The sequence below is a fragment of the Suricata suricatta genome, chromosome 1 (assembly GCF_006229205.1).
Source record: "Suricata suricatta isolate VVHF042 chromosome 1, meerkat_22Aug2017_6uvM2_HiC, whole genome shotgun sequence".
Lineage (NCBI taxonomy): Eukaryota > Metazoa > Chordata > Mammalia > Carnivora > Herpestidae > Suricata > Suricata suricatta.
Genome location: NC_043700.1, coordinates 182,679,851 through 182,694,231, shown reverse-complemented (window position 1 = coordinate 182,694,231; position 14,381 = coordinate 182,679,851). Strand labels below are relative to the sequence as shown.

The 14,381-nt window shown below is 42.3% G+C and overlaps 1 long non-coding RNA gene across 1 annotated transcript in view; it reads left to right on the top strand.

Moving 5' to 3' along the window:
• Positions 1-2,497: 2,497 nt before the first annotated feature.
• The window catches only part of LOC115285958, a 165,849-nt gene continuing 153,965 nt past the window's right edge, over positions 2,498-14,381 (top strand). The window contains exon 1 of the long non-coding RNA XR_003905776.1: positions 2,498-2,623. This is a non-coding gene — a long non-coding RNA (uncharacterized LOC115285958). The remainder of the gene's footprint in view (positions 2,624-14,381) is intronic.

Here is a 14,381-nt window from a genome sequence, read left to right as displayed (position 1 = left end):
ACACAGACTTCCCAGAGTCACACAGCTGATACACAGTGCCGCTGAATTCTAACCCACCATCTTAGCCGCTCTGAATCGCTTTGTGTTGTCCACACGGGATAATGCTGGAGCTTCTGAGAGGCCTTACCTGTCACGGACAAAATCTCCCTCAGCTTCTTACGGATCCCAACCCTCCTTCAACCACAGACAAATGCTGTCATATCTTATATTGCCTTGCAATTTCATGGTTTTATTTAATTCTCAAAGCAATCTTGGAAGTGGTTTTGGCAAAAGTAACACCTGAGTGAAATTACGTCAGTGTTACAGGATCACACAGGGAATAAATGCTTGAGGTAGAGCTGAAGGTCAGGCCGTTTGATTGTCGGTCCAGTGCACTTGCTACTTGAGCAGAGCAACCAACGAATCTCAAGGGTAAATGCCCACAGGAGAGATAGTACAGGCATAAGTAGATTGAAATAAAAGTGATCCATGACAAAACAGGGGAGGGGAAAGAGCAGACACGGATCCTAAGAAAGAGTAATGAGGTGGTGGAAGAAAGTGATGCTGGTGATGCCAGATTCGCTTTGCCGACTTCTAACTTTTGCTATAAGTATGGACAGACGCCTGGATCAGGGATGGAATGTGGGCCCCCCACTGCCCCTGACATACGCTGTCTCGTGAAATGACACCTGGCTGCCTTCCCTACTCCGAAGGGTCAAAAAGTAAAACCTGTGGGTTTCAGTCAAGGAAAGAAGCTTGATGAGAGAAGTCTTGACATATCCTGAGAGTACGCAGGCCTTTTACTAAAGGAGCTAAGCCTTAGCTTTCTCTTCTAGAAAACTGGGATAACAGCACTCACTTCAGAGGCCATTGGAGGTGGTAAAACCAGAATCCCTATATAGCATTTAGTTGAATGCCCATTTGCTCTTATTATTACTTTTTATAGTTACTGGATGGCAACTGCTCCCAAGCAATATCTATAAATATTCACATAGAAAGAAGACAAAATCTATTCTTTAATTTGGTTCCCAACAGAGAGCCAAATTCATTCATTCATTTGAGTTAGTGAGTAACTGCCATGTCCACAGGCACCTTGTTGTGCATAGGAAATACAATGGTAAGTAGACTCGGTGGAGTTCAGTGTCTTTCCCACAATCAGCTTCAGGGGTAATACAACTGTGTAACAGACTCCTGGTTAAGATGTTTCCTTAACTTCTATTAGTGGTGACTAGGACCCAAGGCTGAAAACAAAAAAAATTATGGAGTAGGCATCATTTTAAAGAGAGGTGCCAATCACTGATTGGGATTTGATGGCTCCAACCAGGGATCACATACAGGTGCGCAAGCACAGGGATTGCCACCGTTAGCCACGCTTCCCTCCCTCACCCGAGGGAAGGACCGCTGGCTTGGTTAGGGAGGACAGGCATACTGCCCTCCTCAAAGAGCCCAGCCAGAGGATGCTCCAGGAAAGCCATGCGGAGGGGTCAGAGGTATCTGCATGGAAGGCTGCCATCTTGCTTCCCTGCCAGTAGCTTGCCGAGGTGCGGCAGACCCTGAAGGCCCCCGGCACTGCCCTCAGACTGGAGTGGATGGTAGTAAGGACTTCTTGAGACAGCATGACATGTCCCCTGAAGGATGTTATTTTACCCCCTCTGTATTCCTGAAGGCTGGGGACTTGCTGGAGCCCATGTGCCACCGGACAAGTACTAGGGGAAAGAGCAAGAGGAGCACCTACCCCAGTTTCCTCAAATGGTGACGCTGAGAAGAAGGATCCTTCGCTCTTGAGGCTCCACGTGAGGGAAACGGAATGCAGAGAACAAGGCGGGAGCGGAGGGGCTTCCCAGGTGGTCAGTAAGAGGACCTTCACTCAGAGAGGGGGCTGAGCATCGCTCTCCTCATGCTTTCCACCAACGTCAGGAGAGCAAGACCAAAAAGAGGGAGAGGGTGTTCGTGTCTCAGGGCTAACTACAATTCTCCTTCTGCTCTAAGGGCTCTGGGATCGAGGAGAGAAGAGTAGATTATGCCCCAAACTCCCATCCCAAACCCTTATGTCATCAACGTGGCCTGAGTTGCATGGTGGTTAAGGAGGTGCAGAGTGATGAGATTTAAATAGTGTTTACGTGTAAAATTTTAAACTGGTCTGGACTTTTAATGACTGAAGATGTCTAGAAAGTGATGGGATCTGTCCAAGATGTCCCTAAATATTTCAAAGGACATTCTAAAGAGTATTACTGAAGGCAACAATTGTAGGAAGATAAACGTTTTAGATTTCTATTCCTATGTCCCACTGAAAGGATAGTTCTGGTTAACTAGTCTGTATTGAGTTATACGTTGAATTGCTGCAAAACCGAGGATCACCTGTAGGTGGAGCTGCACCCCTTTCCCAGAGCCGTATCATTTTGAGTTGGGACTCTAATTGGAGCAGCTGATGCCAAATCTATTTGTTTCGGGAGGATTATCTGAGAGATGGGAAAAGGATGGATTCCTGGGCACCAGAATCTCAGAGATTCCAATTCAGTACGCCGCAGTGGGTCCCGGAAATGGAGATACATGTTTGAGAATAGGCTGTGTTTGAGAATCACTGCCCTCAGCGAGCTTCTAACCTTTGTGCTGACTTTGGGAGACATATCACTAATTCTGCCTGGTGAGTTTGCTTTTCATTCTCGCGAGGAGCGGGATTTGTTACTTACGTTTCTTCACAAGACCAAACACCATCCTCAAAAATCTTCTGTGTCTTGATTTCAGGTTTCTATATATTGAAACTGCCTCTTTTTTTTTTTTTTTTTTTTTTTTTTTTTGAGAGACAGCGCAATCAGAGGAGGGTCAGAGAGAGAGGGAGACACAGAATCTGAAGCAGGCTCCAGGCTCTGAGCTGTCAGCACAGAGCCGGATGGGGGGCTTAAACTCACGAACCGTGAGATCATGACCTGAGCCGAAGTCGGACGCCCAACTGACTGAGCCACCCAGGTGCCCCAAAGCTGCCTCTTTTTTGAATAAGCCATAACATTGGTGGTTTGGATTATAACAAAAGAAAATGCAAGACCCCCGAGACTGAGGACAGGCAAGGAGTTTTGTTCTCCTTTTACTTCTTATTCAATAAAACCGTTCCTACTTTCGACCAGAAGGTGGTGTGGGACAGTAGAGAAAATATTTTTATGTTTCTACATGGTTAAGGCTTTCTAAGCAAAGAAATGGGACTTTGGTTTTAGGACCAGCCTGGAAAGTTAAAGTTAATCCTCAGGAAGGATTTAGAAACTTTCTCTGTGTGTGTGTGTGTGTGTGTGTGTGTATGTGTGTGTTTACACCTCAAAGGGGGCATAAAACCCTTGGTTATAAGTGCCAATTTGTCTCATCTATTCTACATTTACATTCTGAACGAGAAAACTCAGGAACTTCACCTTCGCCTCCCAAGGGAGTAGGTAGACATTAAGGAGATTTGGTTTCTCTCCCTCTCTGGAGTGGAGGAGGCAACATGTATGTAAACTCCCAGATTTATAATACCAGGGCTCGCCCCCTGCCTGTGAGGGCCTTGTGCCACCGCCTCAGAAGGGGGGAGAAATGGGGCATGAGAAATGGAGACGGCTACTGCTGTAAGTAATAATGATCGTTTTGATCCAATGACCTCATATTTGCATTTGGGATAATATGTCATATAAATATTAAAAGCCTATCAGCGGGTGTCTGACGAGTGTCAGTGCCCCAGAGATGGCCTATTTTACTCATTGACAGGGGCAGTCAGGAGATGGGTTGCCAGACTTACAGCCAAGCTTTTTTGTGCACAACAGTGTAACATCTAATGTAGGAGGAGGAGGCAGAGGAGGGACATGTTCTCACACTTCTGTTTGTCTGTTTGTTTGTTTCAATTAGCAAAGAAAGAAAGAGCCCATAGTGTTATCTTATCACTGTCTTTCTTTGCCATTTTGGGCATTTTGGGTTTATTTGGCATATGCAGAACAGGGGCGTGCTGGTAACTGTTGAACAACCAGCTCTCAGGGAAAAGAGAGTGGTGGGGAAGCCCCGGGTCGTGGTGTTTGCCAATATCTGTGGTGTAAATACTCCTACCATGGTTGATTTCAGGCTGCCAAGACATGTCAACCAGCTTGCAAAATTCCTGAAAATTTAACAATAGGCTCTCCCGGGCTGATATGAGCCAACTGTTTCACAATGCTGGCATATGGTAAAAACAAAAATATAAAACAAAATGTAACAAATACATCAAAGAGCAAGCAATAAAAAAAAAAATCCAAATATGTGTGGGTGGCCCGTTCCAAGACTTGAAGTTTTAATTGCTATTCCCCTTCCTTGCTACCTATTCAGCATGGGCAGTGCTCCATGACTATTTCCAAAGAACAGCATAGGAAAATGGAAAAATAGCGTCTTAACAGTGGCGAGACCTGGCAAACACTAGTTCAACCAGGTGATGAAAGTTAACATCACCATGCCATGCGATATGGTGTCATGCAAATATGTACCCCCTAATTTGATGTAATTAGAAGGGTAATCCACATCTTCAGTTTCCAGAAAACCCATCTTAAAAAAAAAACAACAACAACCCTGTAATCCCAGGCTCATCACGAGAAAAACACGAGACAAATGCAAATTGCAGGGCATTCCGTAGACTATCTGAACAGTCCTCCTCAAGCTTTCAAGGTCATGACCACCAAGGAAAGACAGAGAAACTGTCATGAAGACCAGAGGAGACTTGGAAGACATGACGGCTCAGTGCAATGTGGTTTTCTGGATTGGATCCTGGAACAGATAAAAGGTATTAAAAACAGATAAAAGCGATAAAAGCAAAATAAAATCTGGAGCTCAGTTAATAGTCAGGTACAAATCTCAGTTCTTCGGTTTTGACAAATGTACCCTGACAATGAAGGATATTCACAGTAACAGAAACTTGTTGAAGAACTCTGTAGTGTTTTTGCAACATTTCTGAAAATCTTGTTATTGCAAAATAAAAAGTTATACCTAGATTTTTAAACATTTTTAAAAATATTTATTTTTAAGAGAGCCAAAAAGAAATAGAGCATGAGCAGGAAGGGGCAGAGAGAGAGGGAAACAAAGAATCCAACACGAGGTTTGAATTCATGAGCCTTGAGATCATGACCTGAGCTGAAGTCAGACACTTAACTGACTGAGCCACCCACGCGTTCCTTAGATTTTTATTTTTAAAGCAAGCATGACAGGGGAGAGAAAAATAAACAGTGGAAAACAGAGATTTAAAAAAAAAGTTTTCTTTATTTTGAGAGAGAAAGAGGGAGAGTCCAAGTGTGGGAGGGACAGAGAGAGAGAGAATCCCAAGTAAGCTCTGTGCTATCAGTGCAGAGCCTGACATGGGGCTCGAACTTGAACTCCCAAACTGTAAGATCAAGACCTGAGTGGAACTCAAGAGTCAGAGAGCCACCAAGGCACCCTGAGCACAGAGGATTTTTAAGGCAGTAAAATAATTGTCTCTGATGCAGGAATGGTGGATACATGCCAACAAACCAATGGAACATAAACAACACTGAGAGTGAACCTACTGTAAACTGCTGACTTTGGGTGTTTGTGACATGCCAGGTGTAGGCTTACCGATTATAACAAACACGCCATCTGTGGGGGATGTTAACAATCGGGGTGGCAATTGTGTGCAATGCAGACAGGTTGTATAGACACCCTCTACCTTCTGCTCAATTTTGCTGTGAACCTAAAACTGCTCTAAAAAATAAAATCTATTAAACAGCAACAACAGATAAGCAGGCATGATTCCTGAACAGAAATCAGTTTTAATGACATCGTGTGTGGTTTTTCCCTTACAGAAGGTACATGCGGTCTCTCTCTGAAGAGGCAGTATTCTTACGTCCTCGTTCTGAGGCATTGGTCTTGTCTCTGTAAGAGACATCAGTAGTTCTCAGAGCCCTCGGGTCATACTTACAGGGCTTTCTTTGGAGGCCTTTTTGAACCCTTTCATCTTTTGAAGTAAACTCCTTAAGTCAAAAAAGCACCCGCTTCTTCTTCTCTTGGGCTCTTTCAGATACTTTCACAACGTGTTTGTTCTTTATACAAGTGGAAGTCTAGACATTGGAATCCAACCGTGTGTTTCTACATCTCAGGTTGTCACCAGATAGATAAGACCACCTCGATTTCCAAGCATTTCAAATAATTATCTCATTTGAATGAGCTATCTCATGATATCCATTGATATCTCATCATATCCATGATAACCATGAATGGTAATCTCGTGTCTCTGTGCGCTAAATACATATGAGAGTAAATAAGAGCAAAATCTTTTAGAGATTCAGCTCCCTTAAGGTCTCTGAGAAACTAATGGAGCTACAACACACACCCATCTTCACTCCATGACAAGCAAACACTACTTCGTGTTACATTGGGCGAGAATTGAACCATATGTGGGTCCGACCTGTGACCCGACAGAGGAAAACCCAGCCTCCGTGATCTGCGCCAGGTGACTAAGGCGAGGCCCCTGGGAATCTTGTCTCCCACCCCAGGGCTCCTGCCATTACATGCAGCTGTTCAAAGTACATCACAACACAAGGAAGAATCGCAACAGAGTTGTCGACTGAATAATGCTGAGAAGAAAAATGGATATCTCCATGGCACCCGAACAAGCATCGCTTTGTTTCCAACAATAACCATGTCGGGGACGTCACCATTCATCAACACCCTGACTTCTAGAGCGGCTTAGTTTTTCTTGAGCAAAAATCTTTAAAATATACTTTAAAACTTTGCTTTTAGCTTTAATTACTCATCCACCTGCCTCCATTTGGGAAGACTGTAAAAGCTCCTTCCCCCCTTCCATAATTCAGAAATGGCTGGTGAACTAAGGCTTGGTCTGCATACTTAGGCTCCAGAGAACAATTTCAGGCTGAGGATGACTCTGTGTAGGTCGAAAAGGAATGTAGGCTGTGTCTCCTCCATTGAAAGCATCCTATGAAATGAATGAAGCAATAGAGAAGGTGGTAGCTCTGAGAAGGTGAATAAAAACAATAATAAAATCTAAGAGAAGAAAATAGTGGCTGGGTCACAATGTGGAGGAAAAATGGCAGCTCAGATGGACAGGATGAACAGTGCGGATGAAGGAAGTTCTCCTGTGTTTGTTTCTCACTCACACATTTTCTTCCAATGTAAGTCACAAACAGCAAAAGCATAGCCCTGCTGGAAACCAAAGAAAAATAATACTCACACGCAGTTGGGGTAGAAAGCAAACAACAGGTGAGGGGAAACCTCCTTTTTTCCCCCTCCACATGTGAAAGAGCAGATGATTAGATTATAGTATTGTAGCATTCAGGGAAGAAAACCAGACAGGTTCTTTGAAAACTGTTATGGATTGTGGGTCTCCCAAAATTCATACGTTGAAGTCTTAACCCTCAGTGCCCCAGGATGCAACCTTATTTGGAAGCAGGATTTCTGTGGATGTCATTAGATAAGATGAAGTGATACTGGGGTATAGTGAGCCTCTAATCCAGTACGGCTGGTGTCCTTATAAAAATGGGGAAACTTGGGGATAGGCACATGCAGAGGGAGAATGCTCTATGAAGATGAAGGCAGAGATTGGGGGGAGGCACCTACCAGCCAAGGAACACCAAAGATTGCTAGCAAAGCCCCAGCAGCTAGGGGAGAGGCGCAGGACAGATTCCTCATAGGTCTTAGAAGGACTCAACCTTGCCCGTATCGTGATCTTGGATCTCTAGCTCCCAGAACCATGAGACAACAGATTTATGTTGTTTCCACCCAACTTGCAGTACTTTGTTAAAACAACCCTAGGAAACTAACAGAGAGGCCAGGTGCCTGGTAAGAAACAGGAAAGATTGAGAACAATGTATGATGCCAAAGAGTCAGCGTTCTAAGGTTTTCTCTCCTCCTTTAACTCAGCAGAAGAGCAACTAAGAACTGGACTTTACTCCTCTTCCTGATACCAACTACCCAGGGCAGACGTGATAATCCACATATCAGATTAGTGTCATAAGCTACTAGAACTAGTGAGAGATATCAGTAATATTAGCAAAGACCATTCAAGCTTTAATGTCCTTCTATCCCTGCAATAAAAAAATAAAAAATATAATGGAAAATAACATGATAGCAATAAGTTCATAGAACACTAGGAGTTTAACAAAAATGCATCAGATCTCTACAGTGAGTAAAATTTTATTAAAGGACATAGAAAACTTCTGAATACATGCTATCCCATTATGTTCACAGATGGGATGACTTAAAATTATAATGAAATCAAGTATCCTAAAATTAATTTATAAATTAGATACACTTCAAAAAAATTCCAGCATTAGTTTTTGACAAAATGGAAAGATTAATTTTCAAATATGTGGCTAATATCAACAGTCAATTAAGTTTTTGAAAAGGTGAGCAAATAAAGGGAATTCTTTGGCAGATATGAAGACATACTAGCAAGCCGTGGTGATGGAAACAGTACTGCTACAGGAGTAATCAGGTACAGGGGCACCTGGGGCGGGGGCTCAGTCAGTTGAGCGTCTGACTTTGGCTCAGGTCATGATCTCGCGTTTTGTGAGTTCAAGTCCCACGTCAGGCTCTGTGCTGACAGCTCAGAGTCTGGAGCCTGCTTCAGATTCTGTGTCTCCCTCTCTATCTGCTCCTCCTCATCTCATGCTCTGTTTCTGTCTGTCTCTCAATGATAAATAAATGTTTAAAAAATTTCTCAAAAAAAAAAAGGAATAATCAACTACAACAATGGAACAAAATGGAAAGTTCAGAAGAAGATCCAAAAATATATATCTAGGAATTTGATATATGATAGAAATGACCAGACAAATAAATGAAGAAAGGACAGACTCTAAAGATGATGATCTTGGGAAAGGCAAAGTGACATCTATACCTCACACTATACACAAAGATGATGGTACTTTTAGATAATTTGATACTTAAATGTGAAACAGGGGCACCTGGGTGGCTTCGTTGGTTAAGCCTCTGTCTCTTGATTTCAGCTCAGGTCATGATCTCATGGTTTGTAAGATTGAACCCTTTGTCAGGCTCTGTGCTGACAGTGTGGAGCCCGCTTGGGTTTCTTTCTCTCCATCTCTCTCTCAGCTCCTCCCCTGTTCATTCTCCACCACCTCAAAATAAATACATATTTTTAAAAAGGCATTAAATTTGAAACATAAACTTTTAAGGTAATGAAAAAAAAGAATTTTTGAATGAGATTAATATCTAAAATATACAAAGTGTTTCTGCAAGTCAACAAGAAAAAGGCATGAAAATCAACACAATGGTTAAGACTTGAGTAAGGGAGCCAGAATGGGAAACTTAAGTTCCTTACAATAGAGGAAAAGAATTCAACCTCCCGATAGTCATGGGAATGCCCAATTTAAGCAGCAGCAAGACACTACATTATATCTGTCAGTTGACAAAAATCAGATTTTCAGAGAATATGAAGCTTGACAAGGATGGCAGGGATATGAGAAAACAGGAAGCTTCACATTTCACGTGGTAGGAGCATTAACTGGATCAACATTTTAAAGACTAATCTGGCAAGTAATATGGCAAAATTCAGGAAGATATTATGTTTTTAGTTATAAAACAGACACACTTTTAATTAAAAATGCGAGCTTCTGCACAGGCTATTTTGCACAAATAAATCATCCTGTAAGACATCGATGAATTTATATCAACAGTAGTGAGCACATCTATGAGTGTCTGAAGCCCAGGTTCATTCTTCTCTGGCAATGCAGTTGGAGGAAAGGGTGTGTGCTTGGAGTTAGACCCTCTACTTCCAAATTTAGTGCTTTTTCTACTGCCTTGTGGGCAATGTGCCAGTGCTGTTAAAACCGTGATTGCCCCAGGACTGTAACCAGCCACAGAAGATTACTCTTGCTAACTGTAGGCTCACACTGGAAACCCAGCTGCATAGGCCTAAATAAAAGAAGGCTTTAAAAAATTCCTTTCATAAATGTTATTGATACATAATGCCTACTGGGTGGGAGAATCTCAGTGTCGATTGAGAAATTGCAAGATTGCTCCTGTTAGAGCAAAATGCTGATTCATCTTTGTATCTCTAATACCCAGCTCAGTTCTTAAAATTTAGGGACTTCTTAATCATTTTTTAATTGAAAGAAAAGAAAACCCACTCATTTTCAAAATCGTAAGAAGACATTTTTTAGAAAGTGATCTCAGCCTTACCGTCTCTGAGGATCCTTTTATTTAAAAACATATATTTTTTAAAGTTTTTATTTTTTTATTTTTGAGAGACAGAGAGACAGCACGAGCAGGGGAGGGTCAGAGAGAGAGAGAGAGAGAGAGAGAGTGAGAGAGAGAGACAGAATCTGAAGCAGGCTGCAGGCTCTGAGCTAGCTGTCAGCACAGAGCCCTATGCGGGGCTCAAACCCACAAACCATGAGATCGTGACCTGAGCCGAAGCTGGACACTTAACCGACTGAGCCACCCAGGGTTCCTTAAAAACATATTTTGACCCCCAACTATGTTCCAGGAACTGAACCAAGTGTATTCCATGCGTCACCTCATTAAATTCTTCTAAGGATCTACATGTAGGAGCTATTAGACCGGTGTACAGATGAAGACCAAGGCCTGGAAAGCTTAACCTTTCTCATGATCATATATCAAGGTATAGAGTAAAAAATTAAACCAACTCTTCCAATTTCATAGATATTAAAGGAGTAATTACAAGGTAAATCTCTCCCTGTAGTATTATAGAAGCTGCAAAGATAAATAGAGCATGCTGTCTTTTCTCAAGAGTTAAACTTCTACTTTGTCAGTTATATATTGTGGGAAGTCTGAACTATTTTATGCAAAAAATTTTTAAAACTGGTCTAAGAGGTTAGAAATGGAAAAGGTTAATTCTCTCTGATTAGGGAGAAGCCTCCCAAAGGTGGTGATGTATGAGCTGGCTTTGAATGGCTCTGAATTTGAATGTGTCCAGAAGTATTTTTTTTTAATTTTTTTAATGTTTTATTTATTTTTGAGACAGAGAGAGACAGAGCATGAGCAGGAGAGGGGCAGAGAGAGAGAGAGAGAGAGAGAGAGAGAGAGAGAGACAGAATTTGAAGCAGGCTCCAGGCTCTGAGCTAGCTGTCAGCACGGAGCCCGATGCAGGGCTCGAACCCACGAACGTGAGATCATGACCTGAGCCAAAGTTGGAGGCTTAGCTGACTGAGCCACCCAGGCACCCCCAGAAGTATTTCTTGAGAGGTTGTCTGCAAGATTAAAGGCTAAACTACAGGAAAGGGCAATATATTTAAATTAGGAATAGTGAAGGAAGCTGGACTCAAAGGACTAAAGCTAGAAGGGCCCATGAGCATCTGAGATACATCTTCACAGATGTGATAGTCAGAAGTCTGGGACCCCATCACATCACTGAAGGTAATGCTGCAAGGCAAATGTTCCAAATGTTCATGAACCCCCTGAAATTTTTGACAAAAATATGTATGCATGTATGTGTGTGGGTGCATGTAACAGAGAAAGGGGGCAGGGAATGTGTGTGAAGGGATGGTCCTATGAGTGTCATTTTTCTGGAGAGAAAGACCACAGTCCATGGCTGGTCACTGGTTCTCTATGGGTTTGTAATCGACAAAAAGGTGAAGAAGCTCTGCACATAGAATGAGAAGGCAAAGATCAGGCCTTTGGAGCTACATAAATAAAGTGGATTTGACAAAGAAGGCTGGAAGGACCTTGTCAGAACCATGGACATACGCTATTACAGACGGCCACCAGAAAAAGTAACTCAAAGCATGGGATGGCTGGTCAACCACTCCCAGCGAGGATGGGAGATCAACAAGCAAACTAGTTCCCCCAAGTGTGATCATCTGTGTTTTCCTGGGTTGTCAGGAAATTATTTGCAGCTTCTAATGGATGCTTTATATGATTAGGAATAATCGAGCTAATGCAATCATGGCTGAAAACTAAACTCTATTTAAAAATGATCCACAAGATGGCACTCTGGGCCAATAAGAATATTCATTGGGCCTTCACAATCGAAATGTTTACTTCTTTTTTCTTTATCCTTTACTAATATACTGCAGCCTGATCCCCTGCATTATTTGTCTATTAAAAATACTGGCATTTGGAAATAATATCCCTAATTTTCACGATTCCTGCTTCCTCTTTATATAATCATCAGTAGACTCTGGAAAGCCTTCATTTGAATCCCAGTTCTAATACAGGAAGTTGGATCTAATCTCTAATTTACTAAAAAACCCTCAGAAGCCTGGGTGTAGTCATTGTTGGCATTTATTGGTCCTTGGAGAGCTTTGAGATTAGGAAAGACAGGAGGGAAATAGGAGTAAAAGGAGAGAAAAAGCTCTCCATTTGATCAGAAAAGCAAGGAACGCAAGCTTCAGCCATGATTGACCTGGCAAGGAAGGAAAGCAGCAGGGGAATCCACGAAGGTACGATGTTGCTTTCAAGAAAAAGAATCTCATTATCCTGGTGTATATATTACTCGGGACTTGCACTTAAAAACCTCTATTTTCAAAGTTATTATTATGAGGCAGAAAGAACAAATGGCTTAGACACCAGGAAGAGGTATTAAAATTTATCCTTTGACCAAAGGAAATCATAATGCAATTTTATACTTATACGGCACTACCAGTTTACCTAGTGCTTTTATGTCTCCATCATCTTGTATAATTCTCAGAACCACCCACGAGATGCGTGTGTAACCAACCCCTCTTCACACATCAAGATGCTGTGACTCAGAGAGGTTCAGAGCCTTGCTAAAGGACACACAGCCACTGCCTGGAAGAGTTGGCATGAAAACCTGGGTCTTTAATTTCCCTATCTGTGAAATGGAGCTAATGGCACTGTTGCAAAGATATCTTAAACAGACTCACATAGTAAAGGTCTAGTCAGAGAGTCAGTTATATGTTAGCTGGTTTCTTTATTTAGAAAGAATAGGTTAAAATGCCTATTTCTAATGATATATACATCAAGGATCTTTGGTTGCAACAACAGAAACCAATTAACTTGCTAACAAACTGCTAAATTACCTCTCCTCATAACACCCCCCCCTTCATTGTGCAAAAACAGAATTTACTGGAAGAACACAGAATAGCTGCAGAGTTCGAGGAAAAGCAGATGAGCCTGGCTTTGTAAGTACAGGAGAGGCAGGAGACATTGGGATTGATCCACTTTGGGTCCCCTGTGTACTCCAAAGCTAGGGGAGGCAAGGCTGACACACAGCCCTACCAGGTAAGGGCCAATTAACTGAAAGGGAAATTGGGCTGTATCACAGAAGAAGAAATAAATACCTGGTAGGAAAAAAACAAAAAGCAAACAAACAAAAAGCATCAAATATCATTGAGTAGGGTATTTCTAGAATGAAGACCTTAAATATCACTTTATGCAGAGCCAATGGTAATGACTATATTTGCTGAACCCTTACATGCCAGGCACTATGACAGTCACTGCTTGTTTAATCCTCTGATAATCCTACAAAACCAGTAGTAGTATTTGTATCATTTTACAGGGAAGGAAACTAAGGCACATTTAACCAGGGTGGCAGATGTGAGTTTCAAACTCAGCTAGAACTTCATCAAACCAGGAAACAACAGGTTTTAAAAATTTTTTAACTTTAATTTTAATAAATCATTTTTACTTTTTAGAGAAAAGGAGAGAACATGAGCAGGGGAGAGGGGGAGTGGGAGAGAGAGAGGGAGAGAATCTTAAGCCCAACATGAGGCCTGATCCCATAACTCTGGGATCATGACCTGAGCCAAAATCAGGAGTTGATGCTCAACCAACTGAGTTGCCCAGGTGCCCCTAGAAAACAACAGTCTTTAGAAGATTGGTGTCAAAATTTAAAAAAAGGTGATAGGAGATGGAAACATGAATTGCTGGTAGTTAGCCATTTTGAGCCTAGAAAAACAGCAGTTTCCAATGACGTGACATAGTATACGTGCAGCACTCAGAACAGTGCCTAGAATTCAGTCCAGTGCCCAATGATGCTTCTCATTATTATTAGATGATCCTACCTGTCAACAGGTCAGTAGGCTTTAAAAACGAAAACTGCATGGGCCATTATGATTTAAACCGGACTAGGAGAAAAAGCTCAGGAGGGTGTCCTTTGATTATTCCCATTTTGAAGTTTCCCAAGATGACCTAGACATTGTCTTATTCTTCCCTATTTACGCTCTCTGTGCATCTGTGCCATTGGCTTCTTGGTTTTCTTCTCCAATGCCAGTTTATTGCATATTTCTTGGGACTGGAGACAACACAGCAGTCAAGGCAGAAGTCCCTGCCTCATCCTTTGGGGCTTGATTCCCCTCTTTGCTCCCTCCCTCTGACCCTCTTTGCCCTTCCAGCTCTGCCACTGAAAGACCCTGAAGAAATCCCCTGTGGGACTCAGAGCTGGAAGAGTCTCTGGAAGCCAATGAGCTCCCCCTATGAGCTGTTCATCAACAAGGAGGTGGGCGCAGCTA